This window comes from Chenopodium quinoa, unplaced genomic scaffold (genome assembly GCF_001683475.1).
Source record: "Chenopodium quinoa cultivar QQ74 unplaced genomic scaffold, ASM168347v1, whole genome shotgun sequence".
Taxonomy (NCBI): Eukaryota; Viridiplantae; Streptophyta; class Magnoliopsida; order Caryophyllales; family Amaranthaceae; genus Chenopodium; species Chenopodium quinoa.
This window is the reverse complement of record NW_018743405.1, coordinates 1,639,705-1,654,156: the sequence shown is the minus strand read 5'-3', so window position 1 is coordinate 1,654,156 and position 14,452 is coordinate 1,639,705. Positions and strand designations below refer to the sequence as shown.

Genomic DNA, 14,452 nt, shown 5'->3' with positions numbered 1-14,452 from the left:
CAAGAATGTGAATTAGAGTAACTTTTAGGATAAAATTGTCTTTTGACATTCATTACTCAATAACCTAATCTTTTTTTAATTAGCTTTTTACAAATTAGCTTATTTGCCTCAATAAGCTTATTTAAAAAGCTCTTTTACCAAACAAACAAATTAGATGATTTATGTAGTGATTGTAGTCAAACCTCTAACTTAATTGGTCAAATAAGCTCATTTGTTGTCAAAACTCTAATTACCAAACATGGCCATAATCTAGGAGCTTGTTTGCCTTAGTTAGGGTAAAATTAGTTCAACGAGAGTATGTAATTACCCTCTTCATTTGCCCATTGCTTACAGTGTAGAGTCTGTAGACAAAAAATTGAAATATGCACTATTTTAGCTTGTTGCCGTTCAAACCCCAAAAACCCAGCAAAATTAACTATTCAAACCCCAATCAATTCGACCTCATAACCCAAAAAATTCAACTCGCAACCGAAATCCCCAGCAATTTTGACCCCAATCCTCCCTAACTCGAGCAATCCGAGAAGAAATTCCCCATTCTCGAGCAAAAATCAAAACCAAAACCCCCAGAAATTTCAAACCCGTTCAAAACCCCAAAACCCCAGCAATTTTCGACCCCAATCCAACAACTTCGACTCCCAAAACCCAACAAATTCGATCAACAACTGAAAACCCCCATTTCTCTCTCTTCCTCTCTCATCTGCTCACTTTCTCCATCACTCTACCTCCGCCACCGTTGTCGTCGCTCATGTCGCCAGATTCATTGAACTCCGGCGCCGATTCCTATACATGTAAGGTCCTTTCTATTTTAACTATTTTCGCTTATTCCAATTCTCACTAGAATCAATTCCTTGTTAACCGATTCCTCTATATTGCTTGTTTTTTTGCTATATTAGATCAATTTGTTGATTTTTATTTGGGCTTGCTGATGAATTTTGCCCATTTATTGATTCAATGTCAAAATTTGCGTTTTTATTTTTTATTTTTTTATTATTCGTATAAATCTGCATGATTTTGGTTGTTTTTTTTGTTATATATTTTGGTTGGGTTTGATGATAGGAATTTGATTGAAATTCAATTGAAGTGACAGAAATTTGAAATTATTGGTGAAATTTTGGGGCTTTTGTGTGTGTTTGTAATCACCATTGCATTATTAGTGTTGCTGAGAGATTTGTATCTGTAATTACAATTTCAGTATTACTACTCTCATGTTCCTTACAAACAACCGAAAGAAGATGTAATATGCATTATACTTAGGCTAAATAATACCCTAAGAAACAACTGGAGATGTAATTTGTCTAACTATTTTATGCTCTTTGGTTCTTTATTATGGTGTTATCACCTCCAAATGAGTGTAGCTTCATTATTTTTTGGTTTTATTTTTGAAGTGGTTCCATATTCCAACTTTGAAGATTTGTTATTGAGCAAAAATTGAATGAGAATGTTAGACTGTGGGAACTATGTCATTTACTGATGTAGAAAGGATGCTCATGCTATAACTTTCTCATTTAAGATATTAGGATTTGCTGTTAGGATTTTGGAGATTTATTGTTATGTTTTGGAATTTGAAGTGTTAGAGGACTAAATGATATGTACATATGTTAATATTAAGCTTAAGCACAAACAAACATTGCTTATTGTCTAAAATGTGATCAATATTCATTACATTTGCAGAACACGCTCATATTCTTCAAGCACAAGAGGAGACTAATCTCCATTTTTCATGCGTTGCTCTGCTCTTCTATTTGGATCAAATTAGTTTAAATATTCGTTTCCTCTTCTTTCTGTTTCTAACATGGTTCTTTATTGGACTAAGAAAAATATATATTACATATTATGCTTCTATATATATTGTTTAATGCTGAAAAAAGGTGCAGATGGGCTAGTTCATACCTTTGACAGGTTGAATGCTCTGCTACTTACTCTATGGGATCAGAATTCTGAATTCTGCCATATTTTGTCTTTCTTTAACTTTGCTCTCTTTTGCTACTCTATCTTTTTTATTGCTTGTTCAGCTTCAAAATATACAATATGCATGTGAACTGATATTCCATCTTTTCTTTCATATTGTAATCTATATTAAATATTCGCTCTCTGTTAGGGTTTTATTTTTTGTTAAACTCTCTGTTAGGTGAATAACTAAGTTTTGTTAGGTGAATAACTAAGTTTCATTACTGACTCCCAATCAGCTTATATAGCAAAGAAGCACCTCAGGAACGTCGACAAGGTTAGCCGCAAAATATATACTTTACCTTAGTTTCCTATCTCTGGTTAATTTAGTTATGATAAGAAGGATTTGGAATCTTTTGTATCTAAAACATTTCTTAGTTTTGTTTACAAAAGACTTGTAAAGTTTGATCATTATTGTTAGTCCTTGCATTGCTATGAATCTCCCCAAGCTTGCAAGGGGGTCTTGATGAGTTTAAGCATGTCTCTTCATGTATATTTTAATCATCTAGATAGCGCTATTATACTTCATCTAAAATTTAATGCTATTCATTTATGTCTTGGCTTTTAAACTGGTCTTCTTGTGTATTCTCTTGACAAATTTTAATCAAGGTACTTATTTGGTTTTCATTCTTGCAGACCTGTTGCTGATACATTGAAGCCATTTATGTTGTTGCTGCTGCTATTGTTAAATGTTCTTATTAATGCTAATCCCAACTTTGTACAATTAAAATACTTTCTGTTGGGTTAAAATTGTAATATTTATTACAATAATTATTATTGAAAATATTTAAGTTAATATACGTATGTGTATCTGTTTCAATTTAGAGGGAAAGAAAACCATTTTTTTAATGGGAACATATTAGGCTATGTTTCAAGTAAGAAATGGCGCCTTCCATCATATTTGACACCAAGCATTAAGGTACTTGTATTAGCAACTAATTGGTTAGTAGCAAAAAATTGATCTTGGTAGTTGCTAATCAATCATAAAAATATTTGTCTCCTTAGTCGCTAATCTGTCGCAAAATATTAGTCTCGGTAGTCTTAAAAATTTGGTCAAAGTAGTTTTTAATCCATCGCTAATATTTTGTGATGGACAATGAATTCGTTGCTAAAATCTTATAGTTAGTCATTAAATGATAGTTGCAAATTAGTCGCTAATATTTTGCGATGGACAATGATTCAGTTGCTAAAATTTTAAAGTTAGTTACTAAATTGCAGTTGCAAAGTCATTGCAAATTCGTCGCTAAATTTGTGACTATACCAAAATTAGTCGCAAAAATGGATTTGCGATGAGGTCTTTAGCAACTAACCAAAGTAGTTGCAAATCCGTCGCAAATCCATTTTTGTGACGGATTTGCGACTAATTTGACCGTCGCTAATTCCCCTTTTTCTTGTAGTGAGGGTCTATAGTGCAAGGCATAGACCCGGGATGCCACTTCAAGCCCATGTGCAAATGATGACAAGGTTATTTAACCATCTGGAACTGTTTGGTAGACCGGTGGAGGATGAGCAAGCGGCTCATATGCTTTTAAGCTCACTCCACTCGGGGTACTGTAGACACCCAAATGTGTCTCCCCAAAACCAACCCAGTAATGAATACCTGTCATGTAATTTGATTATCGAATGAGGCAAAAGTGTGAAAAGTCTGGTGATGAGGATATTTTTATTAAAATATCTCTTCTTTCTATTTTTAAAAATATTTCATTTCTTACCCTATTTATGAAAAACATGCATTCCAGTTTAGTTTGGTCCATGATAAGGGTCCAATAATAGTGTATTTAATAAGGGCTCGAAAAGAGTTTTCCAACGATATATTATAAGCCCAATTCCGATGAATAATGAGAAAGTTAGGGCCAAAATACTAAATTGGGCCCGGTTTGGTTCTTACATACGACCCAAAAATCTAGAGGAGGGCCTATTATTAATTATCATTACTAAAGCTATTAGGATTGATTATAGTCTTCTAGAATACTTAGAAGGTTCTTTTAAATCCTAATGGAGTTAGGATTGATAATTATGTTTTAAAGAGTTTGAAATTGAATAAAACTACTCCTTTTGAGAATCCTTGTTTTGTACGAAATGGGATATATTCAAATATTATTTCGTGCCTCGTAATCTTTATTTAAATCTTATATAGTTGTATATATCTTGAAATCATCTTTCCACTGATATATTATAATATTAAATCTGAGCTATAACGGAAAAGATATGAATGGAATATGAAACTATATCCAAAACTGACACCCTTCCACTATTTCGGCCATATCTTTTTATATACAAAAGCTTTTAATCTGTATCTAATTGGGTTGGAAATTAGAATTCTAGGTCTTTCCAACGACATATTATATGCCTTATTTGGACTTCTGGATCAAAAGATAAGATAAAAACAAAATCAGCAAAACTATCTTGCAGCGCCGGACGACAGGGGCTGTTGTGGCGACATCGACGTGTTTTATTCCTTTGCAAACTCTGATTCTTTTTTTTTTTTTTATCATATCCGGATTGTTTTCATTATAAATAGCGTCCTTATACCTCCGTTTTTAATCATCAACTCTCATCATGAAATTCTTGATATTTCTCTCTCTCTCTCTTTCTAAACCAACTTTTCACAAACAAAATTCCGCATTCACGAGATCTAGACACACCTAGCATAATTCGAAGTTGCCTTCGCCCTAGACGTGAAAGGTTTGCTATTTATGAGGGTTTGGTCCTAAATCTCTATTTCAGTTATTTAATTTAATTGTTTTGATTTATTATTTTCCTTAAAGTTACTAACGTGTGTATTTTTTTATTAGAAAGAGGTACGAGACATCCAAGTAAGTTCTTTAATTGTTTAATTGATATAATTACATAGAAATCATGGTTAGATTGTTATTTTGATTCCTAGTATCATGTTAAGATGTTTTCCCTAGTATCATGTTAGGATGCTTTTCTTAGTATGATGTTTAGGGTAAATTAAGTGCCTTATATCAATTATGATTTCTATGATACTTCCTATTTTCTTTCCTAATATCATGTTAGTATCATGTTAGGGCTAAAGCTTTGATTTTTATGTGTTTAGTTACATGCTAGGGTTTGTTATTAATCTTGTTAGTATCATGCCTAGGATCTTGCTATTTAATATTATGCTTTATTATGATTATTTTTATTTTTATTATGATTATTATTATTATGATTATTATGGCTCTTGATGATATTTATTTATTGCTTGATCACGCCTTTTATGCATGTCTAAAGGTAATTGGTACTTGTAATCATGTTTAATAAGATAATTAATAATATTGTTTAGGGTTAATATGATTATAATTCATGTGATCACCAATAATAGTTATATATGTGCATTAATATTCAACCAACATAGTTAAACAGGTTTAGGGTAAACCTATTCATTGCATGATAATCAAAAAGCGCACATGAATACGAGAAGAATAAAGTAGTGGCATATTTTTAGGGCAAGCTCTTTTTCTTTTAGATTGGATTTGTACCTTCATCCCCAAACTTCCAGTTTTGGTTGCGGACCTATTGGAGTTAACGATCTCTTGGATTGTTAAGGGGTCTAACCTATACCCTGTGAACGGTTTACAAGTTTCTAAAACTTGTTGGCGACTCTTTTGCTCTAGCTTCCTTCCCTTTGGACGCCACCATGCTTAAGTGTATGATCACAGTGGGGTTCAAGTTTGGGGTAATGCTTGAAATATTTCCTACAGTTTTTGACGACTCCACTGTGGAGGATTTGTATTTTAATTCCTAAAATTTATTTTGGCAATTATTTAGAATGAGTGGATGAGACTCGAAAAGTTCTAAGTATTTCATGTGCTTAATTTTGATTAACATTATTGTCATATGCATAAAAAAGGTTCTCATTGGAAAGACCATCCGTAATGAGTAAAAAACATAGGATTTTTTACACGTGGGAAATTTGAGGAATATCTTTCACAACTAGAATCGAAATAATGCTGCGAAAAACTGGAAAATTTTAAGGACACAAACAACTGCTGAGGCATGTAGGAACTGGCGTCTAGAAAACAAAGCCTGTCGCCGAAGATATGGCTTTGTCACCGAGCGACAATTTTGTCGCCAGGGCTCATATCCCGGCGACAGTCCCTATTGGCTGGCGTTGCGTTATTCCAATACCGAGCCAGTAATATGCGTTCTTTTTTTCGACCAGTTCTAGCACTGTTGGCTCGATTCTACTTCCTGATTGAGTTTTTCTCTCTTTTCTGAAACCCATGTGTGTTCTACATATGGACATAACCCTCTGGGAATTCATGCTCCATCTACCTAGATTAAACGCTCTGAGCAACAAAGGATACATTCGAGAATGTTGAATTCACCAAACCATGGAAGCGAGTTTAACTCGCGGGGTCCCATCAACTCGAGCCAACCCTTCCAAAGGTAAGACTTTCGCGCTGTGCATCCGGAATCATAACCATGGACCCTCTTTGACTAACCCATATACCGAAATTTAGAGAACTAGAGCCATGGTTAGGTTGCAAACTCATTGCATCATATTGAACCTACTTGACTATTTGTGCATTATTTGTTGTGCATACCCTATGTGTTTTTCCTAACCATTTCTTTGACTTGTGTTTAAGCCTAAATAAACTAATTAATGACTGAAAGGACTTTTGCCTAATTAATTAATTAATTTGAGTAATTAAAGTTTTAATAAATTAATCAGAACTAACTTAGTAAGACTTTCGACCTGTCTCGTAGGGTAAAAATACTGAAAACAGTCCCAATTTAATGTTCCAGTAATGGCGCAAAAATTTGGGCTACAACGCCAAACCCTGCTGTGCAATGCCGTGCGACAATTTTGTCGTCTAGCGCTGCACTGCAGTGTGCGGCGACAGTCCTGTTGCTTTGGCGACATTTCAGGTTTTTGCTCGAGTCATCACGACGAGTCTAATTAAACAGTTTATTAATCAGTCTTGTTTTTTTGTTAATGGCAGTAACCTTATCTAGTCCTTAATCGAGTCTAAACACTTAGTCCCATGGTCTTACACAAGAGTCAAAACATGTCACTTGCACTCACAAATAAAGCACACACTAATATGTATGTACACTTTGATCATGTTTAGAGAGTCTCGTATGCGCGTGTTTTCCGTCATTTTTTTAGGGGGGTAAGTCGGATATTAATCCTCTAATTAAACCACTTGTTTGAACCCATATACTTGATTCCAAAAAACATGCACCCTATTTTTGATTTTTTTTTTCTTCTTCTTTATAAACTAGTAAAGTCAAAGTCAATTTGAGTCAAGTCAATAAAAAAAATAAAATGGTTTAATTTACAGCGCGTGGTCAACAAGGGAAGGGCGTTTAATCATAGACAACCTTTTCGTTCAAGTACAACTTTTTGATAAACCAGTCAGTCGGAAAAGAAAAGCTAAGAAGGCAATGGCGAGTCAAGAAGAAGTCAATGAGCTCAAGAAGAAAATGGTTGGTGTTACTGAAATGCTAAAGACCTTAACCATCCAAATCAATGACCCTGTGAAGCAACAACAAATGAAGCTTATGCAAGAAAGCTTGAGCAAAATATCCAATGACTATAGATTCTAGGGCATTAGCTCACAAGGGGTCTCAGTGGACAAGAAAATTCTTCCGCAGAAGTTCAATGCTACTGACATCCTTACGTTCAAGGCAACAGACAATCCTTGTTTCCACTTAAGAGCGTTCGAGACCATAATGAACATCAAGGGGATTGATAGGAAAGTCTTTCATTCTTTGTTTTCTTTATCTCTTGAAACCGTTTGTCAACAATGGTTCTTTTCCTTGACAAAGAGATAGCCTCTACTTGGGATGCTATTGTAAACGCTTTCAATTATAGATATAAATGTAATATTCAAGTCGATACAGATTATAGACAACTTGAGATGCTGAGACAAAAAGTGAATGAAGGCTTTACTTCTTTCTTAAATAAATGGAGGGAAACTTCCGCTAAGATGATTGAGGTGCCCACCGAAAAAGAATCTGTAAGGATGTTTATCAAGAATCTCCAAGAGAAGTATTCAAAGCATTTAAAATATCAACATAATTTGAGTACTTTCAAGGCCGTCTATGACATTGGAATTGAAATCGAAGATGACCTTGCAAAGAAAAAAGCTACTAATAATAGTAACCAGTGGCTGGAAAAGAAAGAAGAACGAAAATCCTTCTTCTTCCGAAAACGCCACTCTAGTAACAATGTTAGTACCTTTGATAACAATGAAGTCTTAACCATGGTTAATCAAGGATCTAAAAAGAAAACCAAAAGAGAGCTCACATCCATTGGAATGACCTATGACGTTGCTTTCGATCGTCTCTACGATCGAGGATTAATCAAACCTATCGGCCCTACTGAAGATACAACGCCAGAAAATCGATCTTCGAGATGGAATCCCAACTCTTATTGCAAGTACCATTAAGGAAACGCTCATACCACGGATGAATGCTATAGATTTCAAAATCTCATTCAAGATCTCATAGAAGCAAACAAGATCCCATTGCCTCTAGCTAGCAAGAAGACTGGGTGATGATAAAGAAAACGACACAAGACAAGAGGCAAGCTTCAATGACAAGATTTCCTGACCTCTTTTTCTATTTCTTTTTAATTTTTTCCTTTCCCCAATAATTCTAGCATAGGCACTTTTTTTCCCTTAGATTTACTTTGTAGATTTTTTCATTTTCCCTTTTAATAAAATGGGCATTTATTTTCTTGCATATGATCATTTCATTACATCGCTAAAAAAAATAAACAAAAAAAAATCATTGTCAAACTAAGCACAAGGTATACCAATTATTTGAGGCACCCCTTGTAGCCACATCATATTACCTTTCACCCTTCAAATATACAGTCCTTTCTTGATAAACCACTTTGAGCTTCGTCTAACGATAGACCTTTCATTTTTCAACCCATATCTACCTAACCTTGGGATGGAATGGCGTGCAACCTATGCAATTTTCAATTTCTTAAAAAGCTTGAGTGACTTCAAAAGATTAAAATAGTAAAAATAAGCAAAATATAATAAAAAAGTGTACAAAAGAAAAAGTGTTCCAATGTCATTGTTATGAACATGTCGTTGTTATGAACATGTCTTTGATATGAACACGTCTCGAATTGCGTTTCTTATCGAGTGCTCGGTACCGTGCCTGAGAAACATGAATGCCAAGTGAGTGATAGACCGCATGATCGGGATTGACCACACTTATAAAAATAAAAAAATGCAAAAACAAAAAAAAAGTGAGCAAAAATAAAAAAGAAAGAGCTCAAAAGTGAGAAACATCAAGCATAATAATACAAGGATTCAAATGCAAGGTTGCACACCTTGGGGGCTTATCTAGGGTCTTGAGCCTTTATCCCCTTTTTCTTCAAACCTCTAGCCTAACAACGTTCCAACCCTTAAAAGACCTTTTTGAGGTATACACACTTTTGCGAGGTTCGGCTAGAGCTACGTTCGGCCTGATTCCTAACAGATACGTAGGCAACCTCACATCGAGGTGCGGCCGTAATAAAAAATGCATTCATATTTACATTCATAATTGATCGTATAAAAGAATCTCCAATTCTCATCCTTATTCATTTAGATCTAGACTTGGGGGCTTGATCCTTACATCATTAGCTTACCTAGCCTAAGAGTCATCATCTTTTGACTCTTCTCAAAATACTTTTCCACACACTTAGCCTTTGCAGCCTAACTTTAGTGTCACTATCACACACTACACATATACATGACCAAGTATACTTCTCTTAGGAACTCTTTGTCATGGAATCTTAACACAACGCTGAAGCATGCCTTGTCATATCAACATCACTCATCATCCCATCATAAAGTATGAAGTACTTAGCCTCCGCGCCTAAGTTACCTAAATACTTTCATTATCGAGTCAACTAGGATAGTCTAAGATGTTACAATCCTTTTTCTGTGAGAGACAACGCTAACGGATTAAGCTCATTCAACATGCACCTTCAAAAACTTCGCTTCTTTATTTTTTCGCGTCTTTCTTTTTCGGGAGAAAGTCGGTACCTTCCACAAAAATGACGGAAAACTTTTGCTTTTTTGCATTTAGAGTTGCACGATCACATTACAATGCACACACGAGTCATGTACACATTGAGTCATTTCGTGTTATCACATCGAGTTAAGTCTACACACACACGAGTCACATGAAGGGAGTCGTCATACCTTGAGTCATGACAAGTCAATGAGTCAAGAAACACTAAGTCTTAGGCTTACCCTAATTACATGATCAAAGTCCTATAGTCCAAAATATAAATGCAGGTACATTCTAGTGAGCAAGAACATTCCCGGATTTTTTCGAAAAACCGCGAATGAAAACCTGACTCCAGTGTCAGACGGCAAGGCTATCGCATGGCAACAAAATTTGTCGCTTGGCGACACAGCGAGAATGCGGCGACAGAGTCTTCCAGCAAGCGCTAGTGCAGTGATGAGATACATGGTCCCATATTGGATTATGTGGAACTCATATAACAATTTTGGGTTCCTTGGTACGCCAGTTAGCCCCTATAAGCGAATTGACATGATTAGTAGTCAGCTCGATTACAATCGCAGTAAGTGATTGACCTGACGACGATTGTCTCACTTAGCTTAAGCGCCTAAGCATTGGCTCGTTACAAGCACCAAGGCATCGGTTCAAAATCAAGCACTTATACGACAATTTTTCCAAAATTGGATTGTCATCTCTGACAAAGTTTCCAAGCGTGGAATGTCATGCTCCTGCTCTATTTGGCAATTTTTTCCAAGTTCGATTTGTCATCTCTGACAAGTTTTCCGAGATTGGATTCTCATACACATAGTTCCCTATGGGAAAAATTCCCAAAGAATTGTCATAGGTCTCTATTCATAATAAATTTAGGCAAAGGTTCCTCAACGTGGATTGTCATTCATTTCAATAAGTGGCAAATTTTCCCGAAGTAGATTGTCGATCAACTCTTTTTTTCAAATGTTTCAAGACGCGGATTGTCAATTGTGGCAATATTTTCCTAAAAGGATTGTTGCATAGTGTAGAGAATATTTCAAGCTTTACCCCAAACTTGAACCCCACTGTGATCATACACAAAAGCATGGTGGAATCCAAAGGGAAGGAAGCTAGAGCAAAAGAGTCGCCAACAAGTTTTAGGAACTTGTAAACCGTTCACAGGGTGAAGGTTACACCCCTTAACGATCCAGGAGATCGTAAACTCCAATAGGTCTGGAACCATGACTGGAAGTTCGGGGATGAAGGTACAAATCCTACCTAAAAGAGATTGAACCTGCCTTAATAATAGGCCTCTACTTTATTCTGATCGTATTCATGTGCGTTTTCTGACTAACATACAATCAATAGATTTAACCCTAAACCTGTTTATCTATCTTGGTTGAATATTAATGCACAAACAAAACTATTATTGGCGATCACTTGAATTATAATCATATTAACCGTACCCTAACAAGATTATTAGTTATCTTATTAAGCGTGATTACAAGTACAAATTCCCTTTAAACATGCATAAAAGGTGTGATCAAGCAATAACAATAAATATAATCAAGCAACAATAATAATCATAATCATAACAATAATTATGTTAACAATAAAGCACAATAATAGTAAGATCCTAGGCATGATACTAACAAGATTAATAACAAACCCTAGCATGATACTAACATGAATATTAAGAAAGAAAATAGGAAGCTTCATAGAAATCATAATTGATCTAAGGAACTTATTCTTTACCCTAAACATGATACTAGGAACATCAAAACACCCTAACATGACACAAGGAGTCATAATAGCAACCTAGACATGATTTCTATATCATAATATCAATAAATCAATTAAAGCACTTACTTGGATGCCTCGTACCTCTTTCTAATAACAAAATACACGCGTTAGTAACTTTAAGGAAAATAATAAAATCAAACAATTAAATTAAATAATTGAAAGATAAATTTGGGACCAAACCCTCAGAAATAAAAACCTTTCTCGTCTAGGGCAAAGGCAACTTCGAACAATGCTAGGTGTGTCTAGATCTTGTGAATGCGGAATTTTGTATGAGAGAAGCTAGTTTAGAAAAGAGAGAGAAGATATCAAGAATTTCTTGATGAGAGTTGGTGATTAAAAACGGAGTTTTTAAGAGGCTATTTATAGAGAAAATCAGTCGGATATGATAAAAAACGAATCAGAGTTTCGAAAAGAATAAAACTCGACTGCAGCGCCAAACACGCGCCTATTGCCAGACACCAGGTCTGTCGCCAGGTGACAGACTTGTTGTACAACGCTACAAATAATTTTCTACGCGTTTTCTTATTTTGACAAAATTTAAGCGTACGAGAGGGAAAAATTGTATTTTCTTTAAAAACACTTCTTTTATTCTAATTAAAACTCTTAAAAGTCAATTAAAGTCAATTTATCAATGCTAATTAAATAAAGATTCAAAAGAACCTTCTTGAAGATTCTAGAAGAGTATAATAAATTCTAATCACATTAGTAATGATAAATCATAATAGGCCCTCCTCTAGATCATTGGGCCGCATATAAAGATCAAACCGAACCCAGTTTAGCAATTTGGCCATAACTTCCTCATTATTCATTGAAATTGGGCTTATAATATATCGTTGGAAAGCTCTTTTCGAACCCGACCAAACTACACCATTATTGGACCCTTTCCATGGACAAAACCAAACTGAATTGGCTGTTTTCTCAAAATAGGTTTTCAAAAACAAAGAATAAGAAAAGAAATAAAACTAACCGCAACACTAGACTTTCCACACTTTCACTTCATTAGATTATGATTCGACGGGAAAGGTACTCATCATTGGGTTTGGTTTTGGGGAGACAAAAATGGGTGTCTAAACATAGCATTGGCAAATTTCCAAGGTGGATTGCTTTCAAGAGTTATATTCCAAGATATGGATTGTCGATCGTAGCAAAGTTCTTATGACAGATTGTTATGAAGCATTGGCAACTTTTCCCAAAATTGGATTTTTATAAATTTTTCAAGATATGGATTGTTGCTTCATCGTGGCAACATTTTCAAGGATGGATTGTTACGAAGCATTGACAACTTTCCCTAATCGGATTGTCATACATCATACAAGAGTTGTGTTGGCAACTATTCCCAATGAAAAGAGGATTGTCATCACCCAAAGTATCGCAACCACTGAGGATGGTTTCAGGCAGAGCAATCTTCGATCATATTCCCTTGTTTACGGAAGATGGTCACAAGGCGGTAGAAGGTCGTTTCAGGCGAAGCAATCTTTAATAGTATTCTCTGGCTTGCAGAAGACTATCACGGCGGAAATTGGAGGCAGTTACAAGCGTAGCAGTCTTCAGGCGGTATCCCCTAGCTTGAGGAGGATCGTTAAAAGCAGAAAGACAGCGTTCCCTAGCTTGTGGAAGGTTGTCACAACGATAAATACAACAAAAATTAGGTTACCTCCAGAGACGTGTGCTCGACGGTGCAAGATACGCGTTTCTTAACTCTCTTATATGTTTTAACTAACGCTAGTTTGCACGTATTGGCGTTAGAAGAATGATTTAGGATCGCAGAACGTTTTGAATCATTCTCCGTCCCTATCGTTACTTTGACTTTTGTTTTCAAAACTTGCGTTTCTCCAAACTCAGTCAAAGTGGGGGCTTCTGTAGACACCCAAGTGTGTCTCCCCAAAACCAAACCAAGTGATGAATACCTTTCATGTCTTTTGATTATCGAACGAGGCGAAAGTGTGAAAAGTCTGGTGATGAGGATGTTTTTATTAAAATATCTCTTCTTTCTGTTTTTAAAAATATTTCTTTTCTTACCCTATTTATGAAAAACGTGCATTTCAGTTTAGTTTGGTCCATGATAAGGTTCCAATAATAGTGTAGTTGGATAGGGCTCGAAAAGAGCTTTCAAACGATATATTATATGCCCAATTCCGATGAATAATGAGGAAGTTATGGCCAAAATACTAAACTTGGTCCGGTTTGGTTCTTATATACGGCCAAATGATCTAGAGGAGGACCTATTATTAATTATCATTCCTAAAGCTATTATGATTGATTATAGTCTTCTAGAATACTCTAGAATATTCTCTTAAATTCTAATGGAGTTAGGATTGATAATTATGTTTTAAAGAGTTTGACATTGAATAAAACTACTCCTTTTGAGAATCCTTGTTTTGTACGAAATGGGATATATTCAAATATTATTTTCGTGCCTCATAATATTTTTAAATCTTATATAGTTGTACATATCTTGAAATTATCTTTCGAATGATATATTATAATATTAAATCCGAGCTATAACGGAAAAGATATGAATGTAATATGAAACTCTATCAAAAACTAACACCCTTCCACTATTTCGGCCATATCTTTTTATCTAAAAAAGATTTTAATCTGATTCCAACGACATATTATATGCCTTATTTGGACTTCTGGATCAAAACAAATGATAATAACACAATCCGCAAAAATTGTCTTGCTGCGCCGGACGACAGGCCTGTCGGGTGGCGACAGACTCTGTCGCGCTGCGACTGCGGCGTGT

The 14,452-nt window shown here is 35.2% G+C and overlaps 1 long non-coding RNA gene across 1 annotated transcript; it reads left to right on the top strand.

Annotated features, from left to right (window-relative positions):
- Positions 1–291: 291 nt before the first annotated feature.
- LOC110738966 lies at positions 292–2,776 on the top strand. The gene is made up of 3 exons (XR_002514693.1): positions 292–788; positions 1,672–2,224; positions 2,584–2,776. It is a non-coding gene; the product is annotated as an uncharacterized LOC110738966 (long non-coding RNA).
- Positions 2,777–14,452: the final 11,676 nt, after the last annotated feature.